This window comes from Leptonychotes weddellii, chromosome 7, assembly GCF_054177405.1.
Source record: "Leptonychotes weddellii isolate Sample4059 chromosome 7, ASM5417740v2, whole genome shotgun sequence".
Taxonomy (NCBI): domain Eukaryota; kingdom Metazoa; phylum Chordata; class Mammalia; order Carnivora; family Phocidae; genus Leptonychotes; species Leptonychotes weddellii.
Window position 1 is genome coordinate 76,129,598 of NC_138375.1, and position 24,353 is coordinate 76,153,950.

Consider the following 24,353-nt stretch of genomic DNA (forward strand, 5'->3'; position numbering starts at 1 on the left):
GATTTAGCTTTACCAAGGTAAAGTGCACCATATTTAATGCTCAATTTTCATTCCATGTGTGTGAGATATACATGTGATTGCTGAGATTTTCATACCAGTGTATTCATAATTGTGTATTCCACTATAAGTTATTCTTATCCTTGGTAAAAATTCTTACTCTCTCTTCTGTCAAATGCCAAAATCATTTAAGCAAGTGAAAAATATTTGCTAATTTTCTCAAAAGGCTCAAATTATTTTCTGCACGGAGGGTGTAACCCTTTGCTCCCTTCTAGTAGAAGAACCAAAGCAGGAGGTGGGCTGCTTACCACACAGTGAGGCTTCGGGGCTACCGTATCACCACTGTCATGAGAAAGTTTATTTTATGTTGCCACCTTCATGTGGTGTATCAACCAGACACGCGTGAGCACAAGATTGTAGATTAGAACCAGAAATATAGATTCTGGTCTTGCTATCATATAGACTCTCAATAACATTACTCTGAATAAGCCTTCCCCTATAAGAAAACTGCTTCAACCTTTTGACGAATATTGGTGGAGAAAAAAAATGGGGGATACAGCAATTGTGAAAACAGGTTTTTTTTCTGGCTGAAATTAATAATTCTGAGCAGTACTAAAATTAATTACTCTGTGGTTATAAGTAGGCAGCGGATTTATGGTAAATGACAGAGTGTTTGCAAATTTTCCTGACTACTCGATTAGAAAATGCACAAGTGGAGGCGTCAGCCGAGCATGCATTATTTAAGTGGTTGGTGTCTGGCGACAATCTGGAAACTGCAATTGTTGTGGTTGCCGTAGGAAAATTCGCACTTTCTGAGAGAAATTCTTTCACCTTTGTGTGCCCACAGCCTGGATCTCTCCTCATGGCAGCTGTAGGAAACACAGGAACTCCGTGACCTGGAAAATGTGGGACAACTGCCACAAGGTGACCCTGGAAGGCTGGGGTAGGCCCAATTAATTTAAAATTTTGCTTGGCCTTGTCTCTTCCAATTTTCTAAATCCTCTGGAAAAATGATTAATGCGTACACTGCCAATGCGAAAATATTTTTGACCCTATTAAAGTCGACCAAGGGTAAACCAAGTGTAGGCTGGCATTGTATCAAACTAGCTTTATTAAATTTGATTGGAGGTTTGTATGAGGAAGGGACAGACAAGGACATTATTTTGCACAGCGGCTCTCTTTTAAATGAAAATATCAAGAGGAATACAAAGTAGCAATATGCCCTGGACAGGAATCATTTTAAATATAGGAAAATACCATGAGGAACTTTGTTTAAAGGGTAAACCATATTTGCTAGAAAATTTTCTGCTATCTTATTGCTATGCTGGTCAGTTACCAACGAGGCTGTTTTAATTTATGGAAGAGGCTATGGAAGCCTTATATTTCTTCATTTATAGATGAACTAGTTCAACCTTGCTTTCTTTCTCTTATCTGTCATTGAATTCTACAACTTAAAATGATCTGTCTGCAGTTTGAACCTTAGCAGAACAAGGCTTAATCTCACGGTGTTTCCCCAATGTGTCCATCCTGTGCAATCATCTCATTAATTAACAAAGTGATAGGTTTTTTTTTTTTTTCCTAGTGGTTATTCTGTTTTGAATAAAAAGGGCACACTTCAGGCACCATTTCAAAGGAGAGAATTTCTCAATAGTGTTTCTTCCTTCTCAAAAAAAGCGAAAATCCTTTAATATAGGAGCCAACACCCAGATTTCACACATAAGGTTTCCTATAGTTGTCTTACACCTAGGAGATATTCAGCCATGTGAATGTCAACATAAAGAGTATATTTTAACCATTTATCATGTAGGAAGTATAGCGATTTCCTTTATGGCAGGCATGGATCTTAATGACGGAATGAGCAAATGGTAGAAATTGCCTGGGATCATCTACCATCAGGATGACTGGAATTATAGCTGGAATGGCAGTTTAGAGGGTGGCAGTAGCCCAGCAAATGTTCTAAAACACACTGGTCATTCTAGTCATTTCAGTCTGCTGAGCGTAGACGTGGAGAATAAATAGTCATAGGATGAAGAATCCATGACTGGGGATATTAACTTTGCCTGAGACTTTTTAACTGAAAGACATGAAGGAGCTATCTCATCTATAAGACTTGTCATAGATTGTGCCACTCTTCACCCGTGTTCCGTGGCTTCCTACAGGAAGATTATATGTCTCTGTCCTGTTTAATGCAGATATGGCCTTTTGATGTGGTTTGGCCAATGAAATACAAGAAGAACTGAGGTGAGTCACTTCCAGGCAGAAGCTTGAAGATCCAGGGCATACTTTGCCTATTTTCTTTTTTCTCTGCATGACAATCAGCTAAAGTCCAGATAAAGGACAAAGTGGAGCCAAGTTATGGCTGACTTGTCATATGCACAGTAGCGTGAGTGAGAAACACACCTTTGTTATTGCTAGCCACTGAGATTTTGCAGTTGTCTGTGAACCCTGCAAACATAGCCTATCCTGACTGACACAGATGTAAGCTGCAGCCTTTCAGCATGAGCTGAAGAACATGGTGTTAAATATGACTCTGAGCTTTGGCATGAAATTAGCTCTCATCTTCCTGCTCCCATTTCTAGGAACCTCCCTGCTTCCACACCCTGCTTCTTCCCTCTTTAGTGGGTAGAGCGAACCTACTCTGACCAACAGCCAAGATCTTTACTTGTGCTCTGGATCCCACCTCCTCCCAAATACTTAACAGCCTTGTTTCTTTAGTTGTCTCTTCTCTTTTGTGATACCAATCTTTCCCTCTCTATAATGGATCATTCATATCTTCCCTACTAAAAACAATTCTTTCTTGGCTTCACATTCCTTTTAGCTAACCCTTTCCATTTCGCTCTTCCCTTTTTCAACCAAACTTCTCAAAATATTTAATTGTGTGTGGTGTCTGCATTTCCTTTTAATCTCTAATCTAATCTAGTTTTCATTCCACCACTGAAAACAAATTGCTTGCCTAAAGTCACCAGAAGTCTCCATATGGTCCAGTCCAGGGGACACTTTTATGTGCTAATTTTATTTGACTTCTTAGCAACATTTCCCTGAGGTGACCATTTCCTCCCTCATGAAGGAATCTTTTCATGGCTTCCAGGACAATTCCTGGCTTTATTCTTATCTCTTTTGTGATCGACTCTTTCTCCTTCTTTACTTACCTCTAAAATTTGTAAAAAGTAGAGCTCCTATGGATCAGTATTGAGTCCTCTTTCTCTCTCTCTGTATTGGCTTTGGTCTCATGACAATTCTTACTGTTTCTGGAGTTGCCATTTTGAAGTCCCTACTTAGAAATACTCATAAAAACCCTATTTATATGTACTTTTGTATTTCCCACTTCAAAACATTCTTCATGAAACTACAGGCAGAATTCATAACTTTGTTATTTTAATTCTCTCATTTTATTCTTAAAAAAAAAATCTCTTGATCATCCACAGCGTGCCAGGCACTGTAAAAAATGTTAGGGATATAAAATTGAATCAGATATAATTCTTTCTCTCAAAAAAAGTGCTTAGTGGGGAGGAAAATATGCACACAATTATGGTAAAATGAGTAGAATGAGAGCATTTCTAATAATGTATCTTGTATAACACATGGTGGGAACATAAAGGAAAGAGAATCTAGGTTTTCTGGGGCAGTAAGAGAAAGATTCCCAGAGGAAGTTATATTTGGGCTAAAACTTAGTCAAACAGGAATTTATCAGAAGCAGGGAAGAGGATACATTATTCCAAAAGGCAAAGAGATATGAGAAGGCCAGTCATGTTTAGAGAATTTAAAATAGTTCAATATTTTTGCAAAGGATGAGGGAAGTGGGGGAGGAGTGAGAGCTGAAGCTGGGCTTGGAGACTGGGCTCAGGGCATGAGGGCTTTTTATGGAATTACACTCTTTTGAGGTTTGGGCTGACATTTCTGAGCCATTGCAATGTTTCTGTTTCATCTTTCCCAACCCCCTCCGCATGGGCTCTATTATACCAGGGGGAGGAGCAACAGAAACAATATTAAAAATTTTGAGACAGAGAGCACTGCATTCTGTCACTATTCTAGTCTTTTTATTCTTCTATCATATCTATCTGCTTACATTCGAGTCTTCTTTTATTATCTTTTTACTTCATTTGGCTTTGAGTAGCAGTTTCCTAAAAAGATAGATGCTAAAAGTTGGAATGTTTCGACAACCACTATTTACGGTAATCCAGTGCCATTCCTTTATTTTTAATACTGTAAGGAAACAATTCTGAATATCGAATGGCTGTTTGAGGACTAAATTTCCTCTGTTTCATTATGGATAAAATCAGTTATGAAGCGTTCGAGAGTTTGGTACTGGAAGAAAATCCCAACTGATGTTGGGTGAGTTAGTGTAAAATGTAGACTATCCAGCAGAATTCATTGGAAGGGCATACATCCGGGTAACTCAGCACTGTGTTAGTAACGGCAAACACAACAATTTCTATTTTATTATATTTACATTCTAAGCCTCAGCTTATTGGTGTTTCTTGTTATGCTCATGATGAATAACAGTTCTTTAAAAATTAAAAATGGCCAAGCAAGTATATATACATGGATTCTTGAATATTTCACACTTACCAGAGCAGTACAACAAAGAACTTCATTTGAAACTAAGGTAATTTTGCTTCTAAATATTATAATATAAATAATATTTAAAATATTTAAATTTTGTGATGCAGAATTCAGTTGAGCAGTGTGCAAAATGTTTTGACTTTGTTTTACCTTTACAAAAAATCTCTATTTTTCATTTCTTAATTCATAACAAGAATGACAAATAGATTATGAACAGGGTATTCCAGATCTTTAACTTCATGGATAAATATGTTGGGGTGAATCAAATCACTTCAGGGACAAACCTTTGCCATGGAGTGCTAGCAGGCACCATTGTCTTCCTTGAATTATTTTATGGTTGCAACTGAATGGACTCTGATGACTTCTCCAGTAAATTAGTCATTCTAGTGAAGTGCCTACAGCATTTTTGTGAAAGCAGTAGAACCAAGAACAAAGAGACGTTAATGGTATGAATCAGATTCTGCCCTGTGACTTCCAAACTAAGTTGAAAAAAAAAAAAAATTGGGTTGGTAGGAAGGAAAGTGCACAAGCCTAATTTTCTGAAGATAGAGGCAGTTTGTAAAATGACTAAATATGCAGTGATTTCTTATCTGTGGAGCTCTAGCCCATTCAAATGCTCAGTATAATTTTCCATTAGCATTTGATAGACCAGAGCTGGGGGGGTGGCCACTGACATATAAACTGGCTCCACTAAAGTAAAGACTCATTTCTCATGTGGAACTTGAGCTACTGGGCACGAGGATACTTTCTAAATACCTTTTCTTCCCTAACCCTTCCAACCACGTGTGTCGGGGCATGTGACATCCTTAACACCAAGACAGGTTCAGGAATGAAGAAGTCTATACTGCAAATTATGTAAGGAGAGACTAAACAATTTGTAAGATGATTTATTTTATTTTTTTTATTTTTTATTTTTTTAACAGAGAGAGAAACAGTGAGAGAGGGAACACAAGCAGGGAGAGTGGGAGAGGGAGAAGCAGGCTTCCCGCCGAGCAGGGAGCCCGATGTGGGACTCGATCCCAGGACCCTGGGATCATGACCTGAGCCGAAGGCAGACGCTTAATGACTGAGCCACCCAGGCGCCCCCTGTAAGATGATTTAAATAGAAAGCTAAGTAATTATGGGCTTTTTTTCCCCACAGTGCCCATGTCTCTTGTCAGTGTTAGGTAAAGCGTTTAGGGATGTTCATTAAGGATTCCAGGCCACTGGAGTACTACTAAGATCATTAATTTCTACCACAAAGCCTCAAATGTATTACCCTAGTCAAGTGGGTACTGGGGAAATATGGTTCATTATTTCTGATAATGGAAAATGTACTTTTGTGCAATGGCAGCTACACAGCTTACAGTTGTGGATGTTAAGGAATTAGGTATTAGTTTTTCCAGGTGTCTAGGGTTCCACTCTATATCTCACTTTATATGTTATGGCTCTTACAAAGCAGCCAATACACTGATAAAGAACTTAGCTTGTTGGAAGATGGGGAGGTCCCAAAATGCAGAGAAAAGGTTGACTTGGGCCTTAAAACTAAATAAAATGCAATTAGATGAGAAAAACAAACACTCCCCATTTGTCCATTGGGTTAAAATAAAGTTAAATACATAAAAATGTTTTATTAAAGTATTTCTTGTTTCTCAAAACTGTCTTAAAGGTGTAATTTGTGTGGACCAAGTTATTATTTATTAAAATTAAGTGAATACAAAAAGAATTATGGATATCTGGTATGTACAAGATACTGTTTTAAATATTATAGGGGATGCACATGTTTAAGAGTAAGGTGATGTTCTGATCTCTCAGTAGAGCTTCACTTCCGATCGTGGGATGGTACCAAATAACCACAGAGCAAAGTACATGAGACTTACAGATATGCAGTGTAGCAGAGGATTATTCTAATAGCTTCTGATGGTTGTCTATCTCTTCTTTGTGGTGGTCTACCTTAAATGAAGTGGACGTACCAGAAATTCTTCACTGTTTTATGGAGGAAGGGATAATAAGAATTGTTTGGATAGAAATGTTACAGTGGAATTATGTATCACTGACCACACATTCTTTAACTATATTTCTCAAGTAGGGCCAGAGAACATTCTCTTCAATGAGGCACTGAGTAATACTTTAGTGAAGGAACACTAAAATTCTTTAGGAAATCAGTAGTGGGGGTCCTGGTGGACGAAGTTCCAATAAAGATGGACTTCTCATTTTCATCGGGGATGATAGGATTTCAGAGTAGCAGAAGCATTTAATCTCCACTTTAAATCAGTAATGGGGGTTGAATTTTATTAAAAATTCTTGGCATCTATTGAAATTATCATATTTTCTTCCTTTAATCTACTTCTTATACTGAATTACTGTATTAAGTTAGCTACCTAGGGTTACATCAGCCTTTCATTTCTGTGATAAATTTTATTTGATAACAATGTTTTATTTTGTGGCTGGACTGTGGGATTCATTTATTAATAATATTTGAATTTATGTAATAAGTGAAATTGGACTAGAATTTTATTTTATTGTCTTATCTTTGTCCAATTTTTGGTATCAAGATTTTGCTAGTCTTGAAGAATATGTTGGGCAGGCTTCCATATTTTTCTATTTTTCTTTGCTCATGGGGATTATCTGTTCTGGGAAGTATTTACTAAAACTTTTCCATAAAATCTTCTTCTTTTGCTATCATTTTAGGCATAATCTTTAATATTTTCTTCTATAGTAGTTTTCTACTACTTCTTACAGTGTTTGAGGTCATTCTGTAATCCATTTTATTGAGGCTTTCATTGGTATAATATAGATCATTCTCAAGTAGTTATTTTTAGAAAAGATATGAGGGTGGTGAATTTCCTAAGTCTTTGCTTTTCTGAATATGCCATTATTTTCCCCTTATAATTGCTTAAAAATTTAGCTGGGTCATGAATTAGGTTTAAAGAAATGTCATTCCTGTTCTTTGAAAGCGTTGTTCCATTGTCTTCTAGAATAAGTTGTTGCTCAGAAATCTGATACAAATATAGTGGGTCTCCTTGCTTTGTAGGTCACCTGGTTACTTCTCTATGGAAACTTTAGGATTTTCCCTTTCTTTTGAGTTCTGAACCTCTCCGATGATTTGTCTTCGTGTGTATCTCCTTTCTTTCATTCTGTTGAGCCCTAGGTAGGCCTAGAGGCATGTGTCTTTTTTTTTTTAAAGCTCTGGGAAATTTTCTTATATAATTTTCTTGGTTTATTTCCTTTCCTTCTTTGTGTTTGTTTTTCCTTCTGTAAACCTAGTGTGACAGGTGTTAGAATTTATACTTCTATTATTTATGTGTCTTACATTTTTGGGGTGTATGGTGTTATTACTTTGTCCTTTTGTATCAAGTTTTGGAAGAATCTTTCAGGTTGTTCCTCCAGTTTGTGAATTCATTCTTTAGCCATGTTTTCATTCCATTAAGTTTTCAAAAATTACTGCTTAAAATTTTTTTGACAATCATGTTTAAAATATCCAAGATCATTGTTTCTATTTTTGTGTATGAAAGATCACTTTGAAGTTCTCTAAATATATCAAGTATTTATATTTGCCATGTTTGCTCTGCTAAGCAAACTGTTAATTTTCAGCTGTTATTCTTGGATGATTTTATTGTCTTTCTCTATCTTGCTGATGACTTCCTCAAATGTTTGGTGATTATCTTTCTGCTCATCTTTGTGCTTAAATATCCCTGTTCACCATCTATAGATTGTGTCTGGTGATTCTAGGGGAGAGACCAAACATCGTGTTGCAGGGGGTGTGTGAGTTCTTCTAGAGATAAGAAATTCCCATTCTTCCTGGACTTTGCTAGCTGTCTGGTCTAAAGTGCTGCCTTTTCAGACCTAACACATGTATTCGTTGCATTATTGCTGCTTCCAAGTAAACACCTCTGTTGCCCACTGTTCTGGGCACAGGGCAATCAAACTAATGATGTTCCAGGAACCTTTCTTGCTGAGCCCAGAGTACCCCTGGGATTGCTTTCCTTTTTTGCCTATTTGATTGGTTATGGTCTTTTTCTCAGTAATTCCTGAGAATTTCTCATCTGTTAATGACATTCTCATTTTCACTGATGTGTATTAATATATTTTAGAAGTATATTTTCTATCATTCCAAGGATTTTAGGTGAGAGGGGAGAAAAGTATGTGTACTGAGTGTGATGTGATGCCTTGGTCAAATATTATCTCTATTCTTTCGAACATTCTAAAAAAATGTTTTAGACCACATCTGAAACAACATGAAAGAGAATGTTAAATATAAAGTTATGGACAAAGATATATCAGACTTACCAAAAAAAAGAAGAGATTAAGTGAGGTAACTTTATTTATTTATTTTTTAAAAGATTTTATTTATTTATTTGAGAGAGAAAGAGAGCATGAGAGGGGGTAGGGTCAGAGGGAGAAGCAGATTCCCCACTGAGCCGGGAGCCTGATGCAGGGCTTGATCCTCGGACTTCAGAATTATGACCTGAGCTGAAGGCAGACACTTAACTGACTGAGCCACCCAGGCACCCTGAGAGGTAACTTTAATATAAAATAGAATTCAAGAAGAAAAAGCATGTAATGTGATGCTTTTATATTGATAAAAGCTAATATCCACAATAAAGTTAAATCAGTCATGAAACATTATGTAACTAAAAAGATACTATCAAACTACACACAGCATAAACTGTTAGAAATACAGGGGGAGACTGACAGAAACACAATTATAATGGGGTGCTTCATCACATACTATTATTAGTCTTTAACAGATCCAAAAGTTAAAAATAAATAAGGACTGATGGACTTGAAAAAGTGCAATTAACATAATTATACTTATGTCTATATTTTTACTTATATATGATATATGGTATGTATACATACAATAAAAAGCTTTATAAAATATATATGTATCTATATAAAAACTCTATAGTGTATAGAAAAAATATTTTCTTTGCAAATGCCTCAAAAATTTACAAAAAGTAATTGTACCCACAACCCCTCAAAATCTTAATTAAAAACAAGGAGTAGAAACTTTGTATGCTATACTTTTTAATGGCATTACAATAAAGTGAAAACTTAATTACAGAAGTCTAAACAAAAAATTTAAACCACCTGGATATTAAAAGCAAAATAAAGCATTTTGCTAAAGAGCTTTTAGATTTAAGTAACATAATAGACTTTAGATGGTGTATTTAGAGAGACGAGGAGAAATTTCTAAACTGAAATCTCTGTGATGTTTCCAAAGTCATGACTTGAAGGCATATTTATAGCCAGGAGTTCCTGGTTTATTAAACAACAAAGAATGAAAATGAATTAATTTAATATTTAAACCAGAAAGTTTAAAGAAAAACAATAAAGTAAATATAAGAAACTCAAGAGGAAAAATATGCTTTAATAAGTGATTTATTTCTAGGAAACAACAACAACAAAAAGGCAGAATAATACCTAATAGAAAACCTTCTGGTATATCCAAACAAGAACAAAAGAAAGGGAAAGCTAAATATAGAAGTTTATAATTTTAAAAGGGGATATATCAGTAGAAAGTTTAAACATTTTAAGAGAATTTTATATACCAGTCTGTGCTAATAAATTAAAAAAAAACCTCAACAAAATAGGTGAGTTCCTGACAGGGCATGATCAAAATTGGTCTCAAAAGAGGTAGAAAATTTAAGCAGACCTACAACTGTTGGAAAAAACTTAAAAACAAAATTTCATCTTTTGTGTGTTTAAAGTTGCAATGACTAAAAATTCCCATAGTATACAGGCTGACTGAGAGCCTACAAAGAGAGAGAACATTTCTCAAGTCACTTGATGAAGCTAGTGAGCCTTGATAACAAAGTATGACAAAGTTTAGTTTCAGGAAGGTATCCAGCTCACAGTGGCAGATATTAGTTCTCTAAAATTCTAATTTTTGCTTAAAAGCACTAAGGTTTTGGGATTGATTGCTACTGCAGCCTGAGCCAAAATTATTCTGACCAATATGGAGGTCCTGGAAGACCTGCAAGCTGGTCATTTTTATCTTCACAATCAATAGTTCATGATCCATAAGAAAAACAAACCATCGGTGATGCTTAGGCTGTAAATCTGAAGCATATGTGCATCTCTGGCCCATCAACAGTTTGTACAAATTATATTAAACATTTGAAAACTATGGCAAGGATTAAAATATTTATTTGGCAGTGTATGGAAGGATGGATTGGAAGAGAGAGGGTAGAGAAGAACACTGGAGGGAATAAGGAAGCTGTTGTAGTAATTTAATTGCAGTAGGTCCCAGTGCGGGTGAAGTTAGTAGGAATGGAAATGGCGAAATGTGTTCAAGGTGTTGCACATGTATGTCTTAGTTTTTGTCATCATTGTGATTGCAAATGATGGGCTAAAAGAACTTGATCGGAGATTGAGTACTGGGGTAAAAGGAAGAGAATTCATGTATGATTCTAAGATTTTAATCTGCAGGTAGAAGCAAATTTTGATATTGATATTGAGCTGGTTTAAAGAGTCTGGATTAGAGAAAAATGAACTTGGTTTTGGACATGCCAGATTTGTGAAAATTGTGCTCTGTGGGCACATGGAGACATAAGCTCATAACTCAGATGAAAGTCCCCAGACCTGTAATGTTCAAAATGGGACTTCTAATCTGGACACACTAGAGCTGTTTTAGAAATGTTCTCCAACCAGAAAAAAAGACAGCTTATAGGAAACATCTACAGGTAAAACAAGAAAGGAAACAGAAGCATTGAGGGAAATGACAGGGGCAATCTCAGCTGTAAGGAGAGGAGCATGCTGTTCCAGTGCAGGGATGTGAATGCCCAGGGCCGTGAGTGGCTCAGAAGCCCAGCCTGATAGGAGCATTGAGGACAGGCCACTACAGTTCCTGAGAGGGAGAGAGCCTGTGTTCTCAGACGGGGGACATTTTAGGGACACTGCAGTAGGAAAATCATCTTACAGGAGATCTCAGAAATTCAAACAAGGAGTCGAGATTACCGACTTGAGAATAGCAAAAAGAAGAAAGAAGAAGACATTAGTAATTGGAATAAATCCTGAGGTCAAGGGCGTATTTGTTTAAAATGGCTTTTCAAGTTCCTGTTGTTTGGAAGGCAGATGGGAAAGAACCAGTAGAGAGTGAGAAAAGTTAGAGATTTGGGGAGAAATAAAACAAGTATTGTAACTGGATCCCCCAGGGTACGGGAAAAGATAACATCCAGTTTGATTTTAAAGAGGAATGAAGACTTAGATTCTGTTATATTTGGAAGGAAGATGAGAAAAAGGGATAGAGCTTGTTTATGTTGTGATGATGGGAATGTTAGGAAGTATATACCATCAGGTGTGATCAACTTAGGGAAGATGGAGGCTTTAGCTGAGCTTGTCCTTGGGCATATTTTGTCTGCCATCTGCCCATGGGGAATTAGGCTGGATTTGCCCAAGGAATCTAATTTGAGCACTGCAGAATCACATCTGGTTTTATTTAGTGCTACATTGCAATTAAAAAAAAAAAAAGATAAGAATAAATCTCCATTGGAACTTCACTGTTACGGGGCTCTCATGCAACAATGTCATTTAAGAGACTGTCTGAATGGGAAGATCTTTAGTAAGAAAAGCTCTGGTTTGAAGTTTGGCCCAATGTTAACGAGGCTGATTTTCTTTACCATCTTTTAAAATTATGTATTTAGAAATTTTCTTCATGAAGTTGTATTACTAAATAAAATCATTTTTATTTTGAGAATTGGAATATAAACAAAGGTAATATTAATTTACACATGGTTTATCCTTTCTTAAAAAATGTGCTTTTTGATTTATCCAGCCTATAAATTAAAATTAGAATTTTTAAGTTATATCCCACTGATTCTACCACCCCTTTCCTTTCCCACGTTATATTCCTCTGTAGGCTGTAATAATCACTCCCTTGCATATGTAAATCCTTTGGTCATCTCTCCTACCATCAGAGGCACCTTGAAAAGTCCCAATCCTATTTAATTCCTACTCTTCCCCCATTCTGTGCTCTCACAGTAGTAATTAAGGTAGCTGAAGAAAATCACATGTATATTAAGTGTAAACTGGGGTTTTAATGATGCGGAGTAAAAAAATTCAACTTTCTCTGTTAGATTTACTAACCAAATTTATGAATAAAAACCATTTTGGTTTCCTAAATCACTTAGAATTCTCACCTCCGCAAAGTCAAGTGAGGTTTTTCAAGAGCCCTAAAAACTTTTTAAAGGAATTTAATGAATGGCCATGTACTGCTCTTTTTTGCTTATCTTTTGCTCTTGCCAATTGATTTAACCACTTGGGGTGTGGCATTTTGAGAAGTGTTCTGGTTATGTTTTGAAAGCTGAGCAGATAGAATTTGCTGATAGATCACCTATGACATGTAAAGAGAGGAAGAAAACAAGGATAACTACAAGATTTTTGTCTTACAAAACCATTTTTCAGAGATGGGGAGAGGAAGATGAGAAGGCTTTTGGGGAGATGAAGATGAGAAGGAATCAGGAATTCTGTTTTTGACACATTAAGTTTAAGATGCCTTTTAGACATTTCTAGAGATGTGAGTCTGGAATTCAGGGGAGAGGTCAAGACTGGAGATATTACATTTCAGGTCTTCAGGAATAGATGGTAAATTATAGCCACAGGAACTGGATGAGGTTACCTCAAGTCTGAGTGCATGTAGAGAAAAGGCGTCACAAAATTGAGGCCTAAGGCTCTTCAAAGTTCAGAGATTGGAGAGATGAAGAAGAATCAACAAAGAGAATGAGAAGGAACAGACAGTAAGAGAGAAGGAAAATTTGAGGGAATGTTGTCCCAGAAGCCAAGTGGAAAACAAACAAACAAAAAAAACAAGAAAAGAAACTTAAAAAGGAGAAAGATCATCTGTATCAAATGTTGTTAATGTTTAAGATGAGGACTAGTAAAGGACCACTGCATTCATCAGTGTGGTAATCATTAACAATCTTGAGAAGAGAAGGTTTGGTAAAGATTTGTGGATAAAAAGCATCTGGAAGGGGTTCAAGGGAGAATGAGGGGGGAAGAAGCTGAGGAGGAATTCTGTCAAGGGGAGCAGAGAAATGAGTTGTTAGCTAGCAAGCTATGGTCTATGGGCTAGGTGCTGTCAAGAGAGGGTATTTTAAAGAATGGAACATTCTTGTATGTCTGTATACTGTATACTAATCCAGTAGAGAAGGAAAATTGATGATAGAGGGGAACGAGAAAACAGATACTGGAGCAATATCTCTTAGTAAGCAAGAGGACATGGAACCGGGTGGTGGGGGGGAGCGGGTGGTCAGGGCACTCATAAGAACAGACAGTTCACCCGCAGAAACAGGAGGGAAGGCAGAAGTAGGGGCAAGCTGCAGGAAGGTGTGAGGTTGCAGCCGTGAGAGCACGATGAAATTCTATTCTTTCTGTTGTCTCACAAGGTTCTGGAGAGAATAGTGAGGAAGTTGACATATGTAAGTGAATAATGATGACACTGGAGCATGGAACCCAAAGTGAGAAGGGGGGAGGACAGGAGGAAAGCGAGAGACCTGAAAGAGTGGTAGGATGACTGAATGACAGTATTAAATAAGTGGAAACTTTGGCATATAGCATGGTTAAGACTCAAAGCAAATTATTTATTGAGTGGGTGACAATTGTGTAAACTTAAGTAATTTTACCTGTGTTTACATCTCTTATCTCACAGATAAATTCTTAGTGAAAATTTCTACCTATAGAGTGATTAATGAAGGTTATTTTAATTTTCACAAATCCTGATCATGTGTTTGTTTCAGCAGTCAGGCTTGGTGTAAACACTGGTTGGGCTCCCCTTCAGGTACTGTTGGTCTCTCTTGTCTTGTTCCAGCCTCCATGGCAGTGGGCAGCTCTAGATAGACTCTGGCTGACTTCATCAGGTGCAATGTGGCAGCAGCCTCCCGCTGCCCCTGTGGGCTTCTCACCTCCTGCACAAGCTGTTGGCTGCCAAGGCATAGGGCATCCAATTTGTGCTGAAGGGCTATGTTGGGCAACTGGGAAATCTGTAGGGAGTTAATAGGGTGACATTTCAACCCATGGAAGAGAGGATCTGGTAGAAAGGGTCTTCTCCCCTTTGTCTCTTCCAACAGCTTGTTCTGAGAAACTGGGTATAGAGCTTCTAGGGAGCTGTGGTCCTCAGGGCACTTAGCAGTGTCCAACTTCAACCACGTCTTGGCATCCTTGCTTAGGCTTTTTCTCTTTCCCAGCCATACCCTCTTGGCCCTCCCTTCTGCTCCTGGGCTTGTTCTCCCTGATAAAGTAGTAGTTGATGGGCCATCAACCTCAGGCTCTGCTCTCAAACACCGGGACTGAGATAAACATTGTAACACTTTCTTTTTTTATACTCTGCCAACTCTGGTAGGGAACTAGAACTTTATACAAATAATTTGTCCCAAGAGTAATCATTAAGAGAACCCGAAAAATTTTAGCTTGAGATTAGAACCTGTAATTTTTCTTCCCTAACATAGACTCTCATTGACAGATGATTTTAGTCACTGGTGCTTGTTTATGAATTTAACTTCTAATGTTGCATTTTGTGGTAACAATATACACGGTTATTTGGATCTCAGAAGTTAAAAGAAGTAAAACAAGATATAATTGTTTTTATTGTCCATCATATACTCTGTGCTAAGAATTCTAATTTTTCCTTTTCTTAATTTTGCTTATTAAAAATTAAGCCTTGGGAGCCTGGGTGGCTCAGTCAGTTAAGCATCTGCCTTCGGCTCAGGTCATGATCCTGGAATCCTGGGATCGAGTCCTGCATGGGGGGAGCCTGCTTCTCCCTCTCCCTTTCTGTGTGTGTGCTGTCTTTCTCTCTCTCAAATAAATAAATACAATCTTTAAAAAAAATTAGTCCTTAATGGTTCTTTCTTGGATTATTGAAATAGCTTCTTGGCTTATTTCCCTGCTTCTGAATCTACCTCCTTGCAGTTCTACATGTTGTTCTCAGTGAGTTTTCTAAAAAAAATGATTTATCAGCTCATATTTCTTGCTTAAGCCCTTCAATAGTTTTTTCCTTACCCAAAATTAAGCCCAAACACTTAGGATGACCTATAACTTCCTGCTCTCTCCTTTCCAGCCTTGTGTGCATCCCATGCTCTATACATATTCAATTATTCATCGTTCTTCCCACTGGCCAATCTGTTGCAGCAGGCAATGGCCTGCTCAAATGTTTCGTCTTCTGCAAAATTTGGTTCATTAAAACTTAATACATTTCACACACAGCAAATCTGGATTTCCTTCTTCTCTCGAAGAGTGGGAAGATCTGGGACACAGGGCAACAATCGGCTGGAGCACAGCACTGAGCATGAAGCATGCATTGCCCTGTCTATTGCTGTGCTAGCCCAGCCTTCTCCTGTCATTTGTTTATTTTGACCACGTGGCCATTGTTAGCATTTGGTTTGCAAATCTTGTCTCTTGGTCATACAGCACTTTAAATAACAGTCCTTCTGTATTCGTGCTCTTGTCCTGTGAAGCTATGGCCATTATTCCATTCTAAGTCAAAATTCTACACAATTTTCTTGGTAGTTTGAGTTATTTGTTGAGTTATTTTCAGATACCATCTGATTAAATGTAAGTACGTCCCCTATACCATGTTATCACTTAACATTTTTTTAAAATTATGTTAATCACCATACATTACATCATTAGTTTTTGGTGTAGTGTTCCATGATTCATTGTTTGCGTATAAAACCCAGTGCTTCATGCAGAACATGCCCTCTTTAATACCCATCACCAGGCTAACCCATCCCCCCAGCCCCCTCCCTTCTACTGACAAGCTTAAGTTGAAGTCTGATCAACTGCAATTTCTCCGTCCGCTCTTTTAAGTACCAACTTCAATAAGGTAAACCAAGTTGCTCAAAAGGATTCACGTAACTCAAAATATCTGTACCATATTGTTTGCTAAAATTGAGGATTTATTTTTTGACATCTTCCACCGTGTCAGTGTGTTTCTCTTGCGTCTTGTTGTGTTACGCCAGTTTATGGTGGGAAAAAGCCTAACAGGATGTGACATGACGTAAGTGATACTCTGACATGTATAGTTTAAAGACTACACTCCTGTTGGAAGCAGACACCTGTAATTAATTCAGATCCTCAGAATTTAAAATGAAACTGATGAACAAAACTGGAAATGCCCATGAGCTGATGGCTGCATGATGTGGCTCACCAACCCGAAAGTAGGTTCTGGCATGTGAGTATGTCCTCATCACGGGAGACCTCAAAGCTTACTAACACCTAGATAGGAGTAATTTGCTGCTTCCCAAATTTGATCAGATTCTTTAAAAGATGGTCTCAGTAGCAAACATTTAAGAAAATAATTTTCATTTTTTAAAATTTTCATAACTTGGTCATTTAAATTACTTAAATCCCAAAGCAGATAATTTAATCCAAAGCTCTCTTTGCCATACTTCTCTGAATAAATTATATTAAAGATGTATTTTGTTTTAAATGGTCATGATCAATATATTTTTCTCTTTTAAAAATAACATTTTCAGATCAAGGTATTACATGTTTATCCATAAGAACTTGGTAAGGCTAAAAGAATATTAAAAATTATTGATAAACATCCCACCCAAAGATAACTACTGCTTATATTTTAATTAGAGTATTTTCTTCCAGGCGTTTCTTCTAGATTCATATCCACCCATCTTCATTTATCTATATCCACATCTACATCTGTGTCTAGATTTATACCTACCATTTATCTGTATATTAGCATATTAAGAATCATTTTACTGTAGCTCAAAATTATGTGGATCTGGGATTTGGTCAGGGCCCAATGGGCATTTCTTCTTCTCACATGGTACTGCTTAAGATCACTTGGTGATATTCACCTGGCAGATAGGCTGGTCTGGAAGTTCTCACATGGCTTTCATTGCGTGCATGGTACCTTGACCGGATGGCTGTGTAACACTCAGCCCAGCTGGAGCTGTTGGCCAGGTGAACTAGCTATCTCTTTGGGCCTAAGAGACTGCTTGAGCTTCCTTACAGCATGGGGGCTGAATTCTAAGAGCAAATGTTCCAGATGTGCATATATTCAAAAAAATGTGGTTGAAATTCAACTGGATACCCAGTTTTGACTCTCCCATTTAAAGTTCAAAAGCATGTTACAAGCATTTTCCTATTTCACAAAAATTTCTTGGCAATTCATTTTGATAGCTACATGATATTGCACATTCTATGTAACTGACTTAGCTACTATCCTATTTTCACACAAATAATAGTATTTTATTATGTTAAGAATATGTAATAAAAATTTCTGTGCATACATTTTTTGCCATAATTTTCTATTAATTCCTTAATATATATAGTTCAAGAAGCAGAACTAGCTAAGGGTAATGAAAAATTTTAAGACTGGTGATACAAATTGTCAAATTACTTTTCAGGGATGTAGTACTTATTCATACTATCACCATTATTGTTGAAAACCTATCAGCATAACTTCATCAGTATTTTCATCTTCAAATCCTTGTACATTTGAGTGTTGTAAATATCTTATTGTTGTTAATTGCATTTATGTGATTGCTAGTAGGCTTGAAATATTTTCATGTTTACTATAAACTTTTATTTATTTTTTATTAATTTGTCCATTCATCTACACTATTTTAAAAATCAGTTTATCTGAACTCTTTATATATTATGTAACTGTTTTTAAAGACATAAGCTGTGATAAAATATATGTAGGTACTTTTGGAACAGATTCAAGTCGACAAGATTCACATAGTTTAAGGTTTCTCTCTATGTCATAAATTTGAGTTAGATTTAAAATACTCTTGAAATAATTTTGCTTATTATTGGCACAGTTTTGCTCACTATTTCTACTTAATCTGGGCTATGCAGAAAGATAATAAAAATTAAGATGATTGTGCAATTTAAAAAGATCCCTTTCTCAAAAAAAAAAAAAAGATACAAAATATACTCTGGAATCAGCATAAAATTTGATTACTTTGACTTTTAAAATAGCAAACAATTTTTTTAAATGTTTCTAAAATTCTGAAAGTTATATTAACTATGTATTGCCCTTTTATCGTAGAGTGAAAAATCATTATTTCTGATTTATATGTTTATAAAATAGTAACAGTTTGAATATTATTTCACATTACTGTTATATATATAGTTTCTCAAGACAGAAGAATGACAATACATTCTACCTAAAAATATTTTTGTTTAATTTAAAAAGCTGTTTGAATTACTTAAAGGATATGATTTCACTCTTTCCTTTCATGTTCATTTCAGGACACTGTAATAAGGTTATTAAAGTAGCAAAAGTAAAATGGCTGATATATAGATAGGTGTAATCACATAATAGGTGTGTATTTTGAATGTGAAAGGCTGTGAAACTTATTGTGGAAATTCATTCCACAATTTCAGTAGCAGTATCACAAATTGCCTTGGAAAAAACAAAACATAACGAAAAGAATGCAGGAAATCTCAACAAAGAAATGTATTTTTCTTTTTTTGCTGTAAAATGAAAGCATTTCATCATGATGTCCTGCCAAGATTTGTCCTCAATAAATTCAAAGTCCTTCTTTTTACTTTCCAAAATTCTGTAAAGTGCATTGCTATTGATTTTGAAACATATATTTTCTCACATAATTCTTACTCAGAGCCAGTTTGTTTGATGCCTGCTAATTTGCCTATTAGTCATTTTCCTATATCCTTCCTTTTCTGTCATTGCTTTGTTATGCCAAGTGTTCCTCTAAACTAGCTTGGCCACTTACACTAGCCTGTCATTGATTTGGATTACAAGGCTAGTTAATACACACATAAAGATTCTATGTGTATGTGTCTGTGTGTTGTGTGTGTATTCTCTTTTCTTCTTTGCTTTTCTTTTTTTTCCTTTTCCTTCCTGCCTTCCCACCTTCCCTTCCTTCCATCCTTCCTTCCTTTGCTATATTTGGCAACCCTAAAAGAAATGCTTGCAGTAAAGTTACATTACCAGCTACATAATGTGATGCCATGTTAAACTGTAATCACCCCTCCACTGAACCTAACAAAGGCAACATGCTAATTTTTGCGTTAAGACACAGTGCCATGGCACACAATCACATGATGCTGTTTCATCCCCTTTCTTCTCGAGACTTTCATAACAGTCCTCTTTATTGCTCATGGGCTTCTAATAATGGTGTCCATGTGGCTTTGGAACAACAGCAGAATGTTAATTTATTCCCCAGTGTTACCTAGAGGCCCTGATGTGGGTCCAGGATTGGTGATGCCCTAATTTAAATACTGGGTAGGATCAGGCTGATCAGGTGGCTCAGGGCTAGCACAATAGGCTGTGAAGGGAAGCCCCACTCCCTGATCAGGGCAGATCAGGAGGATTCCAAATGTAATTGGCCTCAGGGGAGTATGTAAGTCAGTCTGTACACCCCCTTCAGACCTCCTTAATGCCTTGCCAGCTGGAAGGAAAAGTGCCTGCTTGTATTGCCCACAAAGGAATTGGGGATTGAGGGGAGTAGAACTGGAGAAATTAAAAAGGAGGAAAGAGACAGCGACACAAATGAAGAGGTGGGTAATAATATTGTACATCTAAAAGCTGGGTGAGTGTGTCATAAACAAATGGGCTTGCAATGGTCAGTAGACAATTATATCCTGTTACCTCATTTCAAATGCTGACTAATTATATAGAGCAAGAGGAAATTAGCACAGGAACCTCATTCTTTGCCAAGTCCACATCAAAATGCTGTAAAAGAAAACATGAAATCAATCTTCTGTGGTTTTTAAAGAACTCCTAGTTCTTGAAGTTTCAATTTCTGCACAGAGTCCTCCAAAATATTGTAAGACTTACTGGATGTTCAAATTTCAGCAATTAGACTTGTAAAAAGAAACCTATGGCTTGCACCTTTTTTGGTGATCTGGACGACAAAATTAACTTTTTAAAAAATTCTTGTTATTAATGCCTAAATCCTCAACTTTCATCCCACTTGCTTTATGTCAAAAAAAAGATTTGCTGAAGTGGGAAATTGTCTTCTTGGACAGCGCCGTCTCCTGAAATTCTCTTGGTGTACATTTGGCTTGTTTCAGCATTTAACTGAGTTCTTGAACTTCCTATTCACAGACATGCTGGTCAATAATAGAGTTGCATTAGTAACTTTTCTGACTCTAAAAATTTTGAAAATTGGATCACTTTCTTCTATTGCTTTACAGCTTATAGATGTATCACCATTAAACAAACAAAAAACCGAGTTCCCAAAATTACTTAAAAGACATTTAAATAGTCACCAAAAAAAGCCACTTTAATTAAAGCACCAGACCCTTGTTAAAATACTCCAAAATGTATGGAAGCATGATATCGGGGAGGGAGTCAATAAGCCACGCCTGTAATGACCTTCGGCAGTGAGAGGCCTCCCCGACTTTAAGTTTCCTGGTCCCTAATGGTGGTCATCAGTGCTTAACAGAAGATGCTTAACTTTGGGATTCTGCTGTGCCATGTATCAGAGGTCACTGTGGGTCAGGCTCCAGGGCTCCATCCTGATTTCAACCAAAGTAATATCATTGCCTATTCAATATGGGGTTTTGAAGCAAGATTTCTCTTGGGGGAAAGAAAATATTTCATAATTCTGCTAGTTTAAAAATATTTTTAAAGGACTGGACTAGATATTTTGGGACTTAGTCAGCTCTCACATTCTGTGCTTCTGTGTCAAATACTATTGTGGAAAACCCACCACAAACTACAGTACTGTGTCTGAAATGGAAGTTATTAGTGGGGAAAATTAGGGGTCTTATTACACTTGAACATAAAACTCAGGTTTTCTCCTGTGTTTTAGGAAACCAATTTAAATAACCCTTCTTAATGGTAGTCACATAGAGATCTTTCACTTGCTTTTTTAATGGGCTAGTTTGTTGCTGGCAAGGTAAGGGGAAGATGATCTTTTAAATATCATCTTCCTTCAGGTGTAGTTTGTTGCTGGCAAGGTAAGGGGAAGATGATCTTTTAAATATCATCTTCCTTCAGGTGTGAGACTCTTACCGCCCTCCTGTTTCCTTCCTGTACCATTCTGGTGAAGGCAACGTTGCCATAGATTCATTTGCTATCATAGTAGTAAAAAATAGAGGAAAAAAAAGCAAGAAAGCCAGCACCAAATTAAGACAACTAAGAAAGCATAATGAGGTTAATATTTTTGAAAGTATTGCTGATGTCTTTAGCAAGTTGCTTAGTAACTCCTCATCCATTGAACCAATAGCATTTATAGTTTCCATCTGAATCCCTGGGAGTAGAGGCCATTGCTCAGTTTAGGGTAGCGGCCTCAATTCTTAAGTAGAAGTGTGTTCTAAATTCCGTAAGCTTCATTCCACATGCAGAGACATGGAGAATATGTAGGCAAAATTCCCATTAGGGGGAAGTATTAAGCCTTCTAATGGTGAAAGGGGGCAGTAGAGAAAAGAGACAAGGGGAAAATGCAAGAATTGAGACATTAGTGTCCAGGCTTACCTCTGCGCTTCAAACCCTTGGGGCCAGTAGGAGGGGTCATAAAACCGAGGGTCTTGGTTTGAGAAGGATGACTCAGCAGAGGACACTGTGCGTATTTGGGATTTACAGTTCTGGGAGGAAACTCTTACAGAAAATTCTTCATAATAGAAAGTGGTTCTATTGGAGGAGACATGGCTGAATGGCTTGTTCAGGCAGACACAAACCTGAGACATGATCTCAGATGGGTGGGACACAGATGAGGCTGTTGGCTGGCCAAGTACCAAGGCTGTCGATGAGGTGACGGCCATGCTGACCTGTGGCAGAGGCCTACAGCAGAGCAGAGTGCTTGAGTTGATGCTCAAAAGAGGGTCACATCAGAGCTCAGGTAATCTATAGCCTAAACAGAGCCAAGGGTGTGGCTTGTCCTTAGCAGAGAAGGCTGAGCTCCCCAGAGAGCTGCCTCTGTGTGCTGTCACTGCCAAGAAGAGGGACTACAAATTTCCCCAGCTCAGATCAGCAGTGGGAGTCAAGGAAGACAGAGTTGGGCGCCCAGAGATGAGCAGGGTTGGGCCTTTTTATGCCCACTCTGGCTCTATGAGCTCCACATGCACTCAGACGCCAGACCGAGCAGGAGTAGGAGGAAACGGTTGCCTGGATGGCCCAAATTTTAGCACTGCGAGTCTGAAACCTGGGGAATGCCTCAGTACGGGGCAGTCTGGGACAGTTGGTCACACTCCCTTCAAGTTCAGAAAGGTAAGAATAGTAGAAAAAGTGCTTTAGCTTATAGCACAGTGACAGGAAGTAGAGTTGCCCAAACTTTGTGGTGTCCCAGGGGAAATGCCCATCCAGTAACTAAATGCAGCTGTCATCATGGAGATTTGCCCATTAAAAAGGTAACATAATTTTTTTTTTTTGAGTGTTCCACATGAGTTAAATGAGAGGTGTTTTCTCCCAGTATTATAAAAGACCTTTAAAAAAAATCTGGGTTATTGTCCTTTCTGGTAATTTCTCTCATTTTAAATTAGATTTCACTCTTTCTTTTAATCTAGGTTGAAAGAGCCCATGATTTAGGGTTAAGAGTTTTAAGTTACACACCCAGTCCTTTGGAAGGGAGAAGGTAATACTGTGTCTTTATACATTTCCTGCCACACATCCTATCCATAGTTCATCTTGGCCGTGTAGCATGGTGATTGAGCAAGTGGGGACAGGCTTCAGACTCCCTGGGTTCAAATCCCACCTCTCCATTTTTGCTGGCCATACCTCGCAGATCTTAACGCGTGGTGACTTGATGCTCTCATCTATGGGGTGTGCTGATGCCAGTAAAGGGAATAATATGCACCTTGCAGTTTTTTGTGAGGATTCAATGAGATAATGAGTTTGGAGTTTTTCAGTGTGTCTGGGAACATAGAAAGCCCTCAATAAATGTTAGTGTGTATTTTTTAAAACGAACGCCTGACTCCTCTACTAGGTTGTAAGCAATTTGATCATAGGAATACTTTCCACTTTTACCCATCTTTATATCCCTAATACCTGGAATGGAATAAGCATTAAGTAATTGTTAGCTATTATTAGGATTTTTTGAAAAAAATATCCAAAACTTTCATACTCCTCTTTCTGTCTGGCTTTCTCTTTCTTACTATTTCTCCATAGATTTAAAAGTCAAATGGAAAAAGAAAAAAAGAAAACTAATTGGGGGTAAAATATCTGGGCTTTTTAATGAAGATATGGGGTATATATGCAATCCCAAATGAACTGTCTCCTCGGATATCTGAGACAGGCAGAAGAGGGTCACACACCAATCTGGGAATCTGAAAATCTGGCTCCTGGTATTTTTCTCTGCCAGAAAACTTTTCCATAGTGTTCTCTTTAAAATTGCCAAAATTGGAGGGTTGGACTACATTAGGGCCAAGTTCATGTCCAGCTCTAGACTTCAGCAATTCTAGTAGAGAACAGAACAAGACAGTATACAATTAAGTGCTACGTTGTGAGCTGAACAACATGGTAATGCTTTCTAAAAACTTCACTCTCTTCTCTAAAAAAAAAAAAAAAAAATCTTTCAAGTGTTAATGTTCCCCATTTCCTTTTGAAAACCTGCTTTCCTTGAGCAGGACTGTTCTGGTTTGGATGAAAAAAGAGAACACGCTTGTGTTGCTCGCGTAGAAGATGCCCAAGCCGCTGAGAACACCTGACAGCAGAGACTCAGCCAACATTATTGCGCACCTTGCGCCAATGAGGGCATAAGCATAGCTTCTACCTAGAAGCTGAAGGAAGCTGGCAAACTGCTCTATAATTACAGCCACCCTTGCAGCAGGGCAGAAACGACAGGCAGCATTGTCTGTGTATCTCGAGGTAGCTGAACATCGCACCACCTCTCGGTTGGCCTCTTTCCTCTTGTCTGTCTACTCTTTTCCCCATGTAAGAC

At 37.5% G+C, this 24,353-nt stretch overlaps 1 long non-coding RNA gene across 1 annotated transcript in view; it reads left to right on the plus strand.

Moving 5' to 3' along the window:
- Positions 1-653: 653 nt before the first annotated feature.
- Positions 654-24,353, plus strand: part of LOC145722479 (uncharacterized) — a 151,544-nt gene continuing 127,844 nt past the window's right edge. The window contains exon 1 of the long non-coding RNA XR_014146782.1: positions 654-940. This is a non-coding gene — a long non-coding RNA (uncharacterized LOC145722479). The remainder of the gene's footprint in view (positions 941-24,353) is intronic.